The sequence below is a fragment of the Anomalospiza imberbis genome, chromosome 9, assembly GCF_031753505.1.
Source record: "Anomalospiza imberbis isolate Cuckoo-Finch-1a 21T00152 chromosome 9, ASM3175350v1, whole genome shotgun sequence".
Lineage (NCBI taxonomy): Eukaryota > Metazoa > Chordata > Aves > Passeriformes > Viduidae > Anomalospiza > Anomalospiza imberbis.
The window spans coordinates 15295270-15305611 of record NC_089689.1 but is presented as its reverse complement, the minus strand read 5'-3'; the positions used below and the strand labels follow the sequence as shown (position 1 = coordinate 15305611).

Below are 10342 nucleotides of genomic sequence, written 5' to 3'. Positions count from 1 at the left end.
ATTCTGAGATGACCCACTCAGGTTTTCACTTCAGAAACAAAATCTGTAGTACTCTCCCCTCTTGCTTTGCAATCAATTTAGAGAAGGAGGGGTCACTTTTCCTTCTGGGAAGGAAGACAGCTGATCCTCCTCTGGGTTAGGAGATGCAGAAAAGGCTTGGCTTGTAGCTGTGGCCTCCCAAATGTGGAAGAAGACTGTGAGAAGCGCACAGTGTTTGCAGATGGCAGCCCAGGGCCAGGTGGAGGGGTGACGAAGAACACATCACTGTTAAGCAGAGGGCCACATGGCCAGCTGGTGCTGAACAGGTGTGGATAGGTGGGGCACACACACAGGTGCAGAGATGCAGTGTAAAGACTAAGCCACGTGGCTCTGTTGGACAGGCATGGGGGTGCTTCAGGGAGAGTCATTTAGTGGACATGATCCAGATTCTATGCATGTTGGGGGGAAACTGAGAAGGTTTCTGAGTAATTTTCCTGTAGCATCTCAGCTGGAGCACTCCCAGGGAGTCCCAGAGGGCACATGATGCTCAGGCAACATAGCCTTAATGGTAACACAGGAGCGCTTTTACTGGACAGAAGGACAAAACTATTTGGCCTGCTTACATCTGGCAGTTCTTTTGTTCTGAGAAGATGAGGATATTTTACTTGCAGGGAGGGGAGGCTGACTGAACAAGTCCCATTTCTCAGCAGGAGCAGGAAAATTAAATGGCTTGGGGAGTACCCCACTGGAAATGTCAGGTGAGTGATTACCTGTGCACCTAAAAGGAAAAATAACCTAATATAAAATGTAGTATGTATCAACCTCAACTTAAAATGCCTCCTAGCTATGGGATCTCAAAAAAACCCCACAAACTCAAGCCATAAGTTTCATTTAATTTAAAAATTAAAATTTTGATTTTTTTTTTCTTACACTGGGCTGGGTTTGAAAAGAGCCTAGAAAAAGGAACTACCACAAAAGAACTTGTGGAAAACCCCAACATTTCTCCTTATTTTATATTTTACTTCAATGGAACTTTAAGTGTAAGAAGACTGGCCTAGTCGAGATCTGATCATTCTTTTCCAAAGCCTGGGAGACTTCCAGGCGTGCCTGTGCTTTACATTCTGCTTCATGGGAATGTTATTTTGATTTTTATTTTACTAGTATTTAAAAGCACTCACTAGAAGTTCCTGCAGCTGTTTGGCCGCACAATAACAGACAGCCTCTAATTCCTCATGCATGGCACTCAGCATGGTGTAATCAGAAAAAAGGCCCCAAACCTGTTCCTGTATTCTAGTAAGTCTGTGTGTCACTTTGTAGGAGATCAGAATCCTGTCCAAATTCTGCAAAATCTAACAGAACTACAGTTGCCAAATGACAAAACCTATCAGAAGACACAGAGTAAACAGGCACATCTTTGTTTCTGATCCTCACAGTGCCAGTACTGGCAAGAGAAACATCAAGGTTTCCAAAATAAAGCTAGTTAACCACTGTAACTGCTATTAAATATAAACAAAGACATAAAAGTAGGGTCCTTGGAAGCCAGTATATGAATGTTTGAAACAGTAGCTATGTATACAATTACTGCTTTGTTAACATTGTGTACTCCTGGAGCTGTGCAGCTCCAGTGCCTGTGCTGGGAACACAGGCACAGACCCCTGGAACCTGCAGCAGGACTCCCAAGAGCAAAATATTTGTGTAGCCACACTGTGGAGTGGTGGGAGGAGAACAGGGACTGCAGAGAGGTGCAGCTTCTTCCCCTTTACTGTCAGGCAGGACACATTGCACGAGAAAGCAGCAAGAAGTCCTTCTTCCCAGTAACTCCCCTCATCTTAGTAAAGGCCAGCAAGCCAAATTCATGACAGCAGCTAGTTGTTTTAAAGGCTCTGCCACTGTGGTAGTAAGAAAGTACTGGCAGCCTAAACCAGGTAAAATTACTAGGAAGATAACATAACAGTGAGAACTTAATGGGTATTAATTAGTATGTTAAAAATACAGTCATTTTTCTTGCATTGTATCCATTTAATTTAATTAGTAAAGAAATGGATGCAGTACCATCAACACGTAGACAAAATACAGGGGGTAAAATGACATTGTAGGGGTCTATTCAATACTTACAACTTCAGCAGCCGTTTTCTGCAGGTAGAATGCTGGCATTTTTCATCTGAGCACAACCTATAATGATCCAGATTCTGGATGTGAGGAACAAGACTCTGATCCACTATCCACTGGAGTACAAGCTGGTCTTTTGGGGAACTGCTAGAAGATTCCAAACAGAACTGTTTGTGCAGAAATGGACTGAACTGCTGTCTGAGACATGGCTGTTAATCGCAGTATTCCTGGTGCTTCACTATTATAAAAGAAATACACTAAAATAATTAATTGATGTCATTAAACTGCTGTGGCATTGAACACATATTGCACTCAAACATACTGAATGTTGACAATTTATTATTTCAGCTTTTATGGCAACACCTCTGTGATAATATTTCTGCAAAATCTGTAAGATACAGGAAGGGAAAGTCTGCACACCATAAAGTGCCACAGAACTGAAGACTTGTCAAAACAAAATGAACAATAAAAACAATAATATTCAAGCAACATCACTCTCATTAAACACCTAATGATGCCACAGGCATATTAGTGGGGAAATGCTCATGAGGCTCATAAAGAATTAGGAGAAAAAAAAAAAATAAAACCCCTTCTCCTAAAACCACTTGCCAAGCTGTTTGTACATTCTGCCACAGGCAGTTTCTTGAAAATGATGGAGTTGTGAATGTAAACAGGCAGTGACTATTAGATGCTGATGATGGTGAGGGCAAGCAGAACTGATGCTAGAGATTAAGGGCTGCATTTTGCTTTCAGTTGTCTCGCCTGTCCCAACATTTCATAGTATTTAAATGAATCTGTTACATAAGGTATTTCTCCTGCCTATGCTGCTCAGCAGCCATATTCTCCTTTCTGGTATGGATTGTCTTGGGAAACTTGCCAAGCTGTGACAGAGCAGTGCATAAAAGGAAATTATGCTCATAAGCTGGGGGTGGGGAGAGCTGCAGGTGAACAGATTCAGTGCAGCAATATGTATACATTCTCCTGTCTCAGAAACTGAGGGTTTAAATGAAAGGGGAGCCACAGTGCTGCTTTAAAAAAGTGCATAGGGCTGCTAAAGACCCCAAACATCCCATTCATTTGCTCCAGGGAGGGTGTGAGCATAGTGGAGCAGAATTGCTCAAAACTTCACTGGCTGCTGCTTTGACAGATTGGAAGAACAATAAGTACTTTCTTAAGATGCCAAAAAAGCCACATCCAGTTTTGGAGCACATTCATGATACACAACACCTCCTTTACACTAAGGAAGGTGCTAGATCTTTTAATTAAAGACAGAGGGAAACATAGGTGGACACTGCCTCTTGTAGGAGTAAGTTATTAGCTGCCTGCCACGACCTGCCTGCAAGGTTTGGCATTTCCTATAGAATCCAGGGAATGCACTCCTTGTTAATAATATTGATTATTTATTAATAGTCAAGCTCTCAGGTAGCTGCTGGCTTTTCATCTCTATACCTCAAAATGCTTTATAAAGGAGATCACTACCAACAAAGGTTTGGGCTTTGGCATGGAAAGAGTGTCACAGTTCACCTGTAAAGCAGATTTGCCAGCTCAGCTTTACTCTGGCCACCTGCCCTGGAAACAATTATATTACTGGGGGCGGGTGCAAGGATTCATAGCTGAAGTTCAGTAACACAAACATGTACAGGAGATAAGGCAACCCTACACAGTGTTGTGCCTGGCTGGAAGATGTGGAGGTCGAGACTCTCAGCCTGAAGTCTGCAACACTGCAGCAATTTCCAGGCATCTCCAGATCAGATTCATTACTACAAGGTACTGCTGTGGATTACTACACTGAACACTTTTAACTGCTTCATCCCTGACAAAGATTTACTGTCCTTTCAGCATCTTCACTTGTTATAGTAAAAGACAGGTAAAGAAATGTGTTTGAGCTGATAAATTTTTTGGCAGTTTTGCACTGCACATAGACTAGGGTTTTTTATCTTAATGACCTGCAGCTGAAACAGATGTTTTGCTTTAATGTTTTAAAGCACTTCACAAAACTTTAACACTAATTTATTATTTCACAGTGCATGGGGGGGGGAAGCTTGATATCGTTACTCACATAACAGAACAATGTGAAAAATGGAAACAGATGTGTCTCATTTAAGCATGAATAAGAAGGAAGTGAAAGACTAAGAGAAATACCACAGCTTGGTTAAGTCAAGACAACTTCTTATGGACCTCTAGTGAGTCCCAAAAGATCTTCCTAACAACTTGGTCCCTGATTCAGCAAGCACATGGAAGTGCTTAACTCCAGCTGTGGAGGTTGTCCCACATGATTCATTTATAATAGTTTTAAAAGCTGTATAGTCAAATGAATGCTTTACAGTAAGGAGTTGAGGGATCAATGGCATTGTTCCTGAAGACAGTAAGGCACTTACTGTTTTCATGAACTGCAGACATCAGAATTTGAGTATCAGAATAGAAATAAAGTCAAACTCAAAATACATTGTTCCTGAAACATGAGTGCTTTGATTTTCTGCAGCAAAGACAGAGAATTGCAAGATCCATAAACAGCAGCCAGGGATCTGCTGAAAGCTCCAGCCTTCCCCCTAAGGGGTGCAGCTCCTGGCAGCAGGGATCTGATCTGCTTTGGCAACTGCCTCTCACCAGAGACTGTCCCTGCAGAAAGAAAGGTCCCATTTCAGCTGCGGGGCCTTTCCCTTAAAAAATCTTTTGTACACCTTCAGTGGCATGAGCTTTACTGAGGGAAATGCAACCCTTTAACAATTCACTACTGAGAAAAAAATTACTTGCAGGGATGCACTGAACCTGGGCAAGGGATGCATGTAACAGTGCCCCTCTATTTGTGTGTCTGGTGGGATTTGGGTGCAAAGAACCCATCTTTCATCATTGGTACTAATTTTGTCTTAAGCCTGCCTTGGACAGTGAAGGATCAGTCAAGTTTGTTCCCTCCCTTCCTCTTTCCAGAGTAAAACCCAGGCCAAGCAATGTGTCCTTGTCCCAGAGGCATTGCCACGGCTCCCAATGGCCTCCAAGGTGTCCTAGGGTTCTCACCACTGTCTAAGGCAGGACAACTCCACCTGTGCTCACAGCCACGGGTGAGGTGCAACGATTTCTTCTGCCACAGGAGATCCTCCTGCTATTTCTATTTCATCAAATGCCTGCTCAGACAGTTTTCATTCTTTGTTACCCCAGAGCAAATGATCCTCTCTCCAGCCTGATTTATTTTTGGTCCATCTGCAACTGCATGTCCTTCCCCAACTGGAAGAAGTGTAGCTACTCCTGATGTTCCCAACAGGGAAGAAAAGCAAAATAAATGTTCAGATTCCCCATTAATTACAGCACTGTTAAAAAAATTAAATCCTTTTTTTTCTAGACTGTACCAATTTATTAGGAACCATTGTGTAGAAATATGGAGCAGTACAGAATTCCTTTTACAAAGGAATTCTTAGAAGGAAATATTGAAAATAAGGCTTCAAATATTCTTGTTTGACTTTTAAGGACAACATTTCAGTTCTAGGAAACTGTCACTTTCCACTCAGCACTTTTAATATGAAAATAATGTTTCTTAATTTGTCACTGATTTCAGTACAGTTGCTGAGAGAGATTTGGCCCTGTGTGCAGTCCACAGACTGTACATGCAGAATTAATACTCTCGTTAACATTACTATATGCAAATGCTCCCAGGATGCAAAGAGAGATTTGTATTTCAGATTAATATTTCATGGGAGTTTTGTGTGTACATGATAAATGAATAAATGGAGGGACACAAGGGGACATGAAGAACATGTGCATCATGTGTGAGAACTGCATTAATTCTTAAATGTTTGCAATGGCCACAAGATGGTTAAGGAACAAAAAAGATTTATTATTGCAATTACATAGGCGGAGAGAATAAGGGAAGAAAAATGAGAGATCAAGGGAGTTGTTTCATATTACAGTTTCTCCAGCTGCAGAGCTGGCTTCAGAGGTTCTCCAGACCCATCTGCCCCCACCCTTTCCACCCTGTGTGCCTTCCCTTGTCTACAGATCACCATGCCTTTAACTCTGCCAGTTCAACCATCTGCATGATCAAGCTTTAAACCAGCTCTTAATTACAACATGGAATCACACTCTTCATTTACTTGGTCTCTCCTTCTTTTCCATACTGAGGGCCAGTACCATATAAAATCTCAGCACTAATACAGTGCTGTGGATATGAAAAAATAGGCATGTCAGGGAGACTGAGAAGAGATCTCCAAATGTGCAGGTCAAAAAGGAAATTTATGTGGAAAAACTGTCTCTGATTTCCTGCTGTTTCAGCTTCTGGGTCCCCCCTTCCCTACTACTCCAGTTGTCCTTATTCCACTGAAGCTTTATTGCTACTCTAGAATGACATGAAGCTCCCTCACACTTTAACTATAAGAAAAGTAATATTGTATTTGTCCAAAAACCTACATGAGTAAAAGTAGATCCCTGAGGGGATATTATTAACTGCCTGCTACTTATCATTGATGGTTATTCTCTGAGACAACTCTTCTGTTTAATCTTTATGCTCTCGACAATAACCCTTCTCTCTTTTTGATCAAGTGTTTAATTTTCTTGAAAGATTTTCTCCGACTTTAGTTATTATTGAAGGGGATTTTAATTTTACCCCAACTCTTTAATGGCTAAATCTTTCATATCCACTATTTCAAATAGGGGTATTTCAGTTACTCTAAGTAAATAGTTCAAGGATTTGGTCTTGATAGGTAGCTGGAAAATTTCAAATCAAAACAAAATTGAAATTGCAGTTTCTTTTCCACTTTACAATAGCGTTTTTTGTCTCCCTGAATGACCTGTCAGTGTACTGGAATAAGAAATGGATACTGCTAGACTGCTACAGAGCATACTCCCATGTCAGCACAGTTCCATCAGCAAGAGTGGCAGCCCTGTATGGGAAATCAGTTAGCTGGTTATTTCATCTGCAGCTGATCAAAGATAAACAAGATAAAAAAGACAAACAAAGGAAAACAGTGATGTAGAATATATTCTTGCTTTCCTAGCCTCCACAGACAGTATTATTGCTAAATTTCCTCTAATTGTTTATAGTAGAACTTTAATGCAAAAAAGATAAGAAAAATAAAGGAAAAAAAAACCAAACCAAAACCAAAAGAGGTTCAGGAGAAAGCAAAGCCCAGAAACCCCTGAAACTGTCTTGCTGCCCTTTCTAACAAGTATTCTCAATCCTTCCCCACTGTCACTGCATTCCACAGCACAGTTTAAGTCTAGATCATTGGTAAATATCTAATAATATTACAGTTACATTCAGAGCAGCCCATTGAGCATAGAAATACTGCACCATAGGACTGAGAAGTCTTTTCTGGGAGGCTTGTTTTGTTTTGTTATCCTGGGTACTCCTGTTTCCAATGACCTTGTTGTCTGACATAATTACAGTTTACAACATTCTCCTGTTCCTGGAAACAGTAAATTATTAGAGGGCCCACGATTTTGTCCATATTCCCAATATTGGTTCATTGTCTTCTCTTGTCAGATCTGGACATCTGAGAATGGAAACACAGAACCTCAGTCTGCTCCCTCCCGTGCAGCCACTCTCCTTCCCTGGCTCCCATGTTCAAAATGGGAGCTTCGTACATCATTCTTAGAGCCTAAAGCAAGACAGCAATTCGCTTATCTTCCTTGCCCCTCTTCCACAATAACCCATCCTCACTGCTAAGCTCTCTCCCAGCATGGACTTGCTCACAGGCTGCAACCAGAGAGGTGCCAGGAGCTGCATAGGACACAGCTGCTCCATGACCAGGAGTTCAGGTGAGGAAAGACTTGAGTGAAAGTAAGCAGGGCCAAATGCTAGTTAGCAGACACTAGAATATACAGATCTAAATCTATACATCTGAGCCTTACATATCCCAGTCTGTAAAAACAATGTTTAAATACTTCCCTATTTCTCAAGAAAGTTACTAGGGTTAATAAATGAATGCTCACATAACACTGTATTGTCAGAAAAATATTTTTCCTAAATCAACATGTTATCAAATATTTCAACTGATGAAATTAATTTTACAAACAGGTACAACACAGACTATAAATGGTGGCTAATAATTTCAAAATAATCCCCTTAAGATTCTTCTAATATTGCAAAATCTTTCAGACTGAGTATTCAATTCCCCTGTTGCATTTCTGTTGAGGCAGTTGGACTCAGCAGCCCCATTTGTTTTCTCAGCATTAGATGCTAGAGTACACAACAGTATGGGTGGAAAAAACACAGCAAGAGCGAGGTGTCATCACCAAAGAAATGGAGCAACAGATTTAAGAAGAGCATGATTCTCACAGCAGGTCAGCTGAATGGCAGCTGTGCGTTTCTGGGCTAGTACCAAGTGCCTGCTACCACCTTACAAGAGCATTGTGGCTTTAAACTTTATTCTGGTTGACTCAAATACATACATCTTTTCTAACAGTACCATTGTTTTTCATGAAGCACTGGTTCTGCCCCAGCACAGGACAAACTTCTCCAATATTTCATTTTATTACCCTCTAAGGCTCAAACAAGAGATGTGGAGAATCATTGTGCGCTGCCCTTCACACTTGCAATCAAATCTTCCCTGCTTAATGAGCCACGGGCTGTTGCTCTGAAACAGAGGACATTAGCAGTTCAGAAAAAATAAACCCTTGTAGATTAATCACCTGGCTTCTTCATGGGCCCAATTCCAATCAGCAGACAGAGTGAAAGCAGAGCATCTCCACGTACACTGCCTGACTTATAAGCATATTAGCTGATCCCTATGCCTGGCTTTGACAAGCATATAGCACATGAGCCTTATTTCATTGCTTATTTCAAATATATACCAAAGGTCTCCAAATGTCACTATATCCACAGAAATTAACAATATGCAGCCATTTCATGATTCTCCTAGTGTTCCCCCCTTGCTGCCCCAGTAAAATAGTATCTACTTCATGCTTCTTGATTTTTAAAGTGAGTGTTTTATTGCTTTCTGAACAGCACTTAACGGCTACGTTATCATTTCTGCTTCCACCATGCAGTAATCCTTGCAAAGACAAGGACCTCAGTTCATCTTGAGAACTACACTTTGCTAGAAACTCCTGACTAAGGGTTTTCCTGCTCTTTGGTAAATCACGAGCAGCTTTATTTGTTACTCAGTCTGATCACTGCATTTTGGTACAGAAACCATACTAGTTAAAGGAAGCAGGCTTAAGTGCTGGGCAAAAGGATGGTAAACCTATCAAAAGCCCTTTGCCAAACCTTGAACATAGCATAGGCAGGACACAGTGCTTAATTTGCTGGAAATACAGAGAAAAGCAACAGCCAAACAACCAGTTGTGCAATCAGCACAGTTTCCCCCATTCCACTGCAAAGTAAGCTCAGAAAAGACTAACAGGATATGACACCAAACAGTTAAACAGACTTGAAATGCTCCAATTTATGTAATGACAATACCCTTCCATCACCATAACCCACCTCTTCACCCTTGCCTGCCCCAGCTCTCCATGGTTCGGGAGCCTTTTTGAACAAAGTGATTCTAGCATAACATTAAGGAAATTCCTGCTTTATCTTTTGATCATTTCTTACCTCCTTTCTCTTGCTGGCTCAAATCTCAGTCTCACTGAACTCCTGATTTAGCCTATAGCAGGTAACAATGAACCTTCATTCTCATTTCATGTATCTATGAGCTTGTTTCCCATGTTTCCATTTTTATAACCCTTAGAGGCTACAGGAACATGCTGCTTTGATTGCCTTCACCTTATCCTTCCTATGGGTCATGTGGGTCAGTGGCATACCTGAAATAAACTGGGACTGTTATTTCAACCATCAGTCACTCTTCAGCTGGAAGGCAGAGTCCTGCTGGCAGGGAGACTCCAGAGCAAAGCAGAGAACAGTGGTGTCTTTGATGGTAACTGTGTACTTCAGCTCCCACCTGTTAACAGGTATCCATGGGCACCACTGTTCCCTTGGCTGTTCCCATCTGATTGTGCTGTTCTGCTATTGGAGTGTTTCAGTAAACAGGACCCAGAGCAGCGTGTCTGCCTCTGTGACCACGGACCAACGCTAAATCCTCCACAGATTACAAGTCAAAAAAAAGCTGTGGTGTTTTCCTGAGCTGAGAATTTGGCCCTACAGTATTAATGTTACTCTGCCACTAAGCAGGGCCCTTTTCAGGCGAGACACTGAACAGCATTTGATTAAGGCCAATGTGAGTGGAGTGTGCACACATCACAAATTCCCCAGAAATGGTCCTTTAGAAAGAACCACCTGGATGCTACAAAATGAGCCATAAATGTGGAGATCTCATAAATATAA

General features: G+C 41.4%; 1 long non-coding RNA gene across 1 annotated transcript; it reads left to right on the top strand.

Annotated features, from left to right (window-relative positions):
• The first annotated feature begins 327 nt into the window (after positions 1-327).
• Positions 328-2388, top strand: LOC137479406 (uncharacterized). Its single transcript, XR_011002217.1, has 2 exons — positions 328-1468; positions 2119-2388. It is a non-coding gene; the product is annotated as an uncharacterized lncRNA (long non-coding RNA).
• The last annotated feature ends 7954 nt before the right edge of the window (positions 2389-10342 follow it).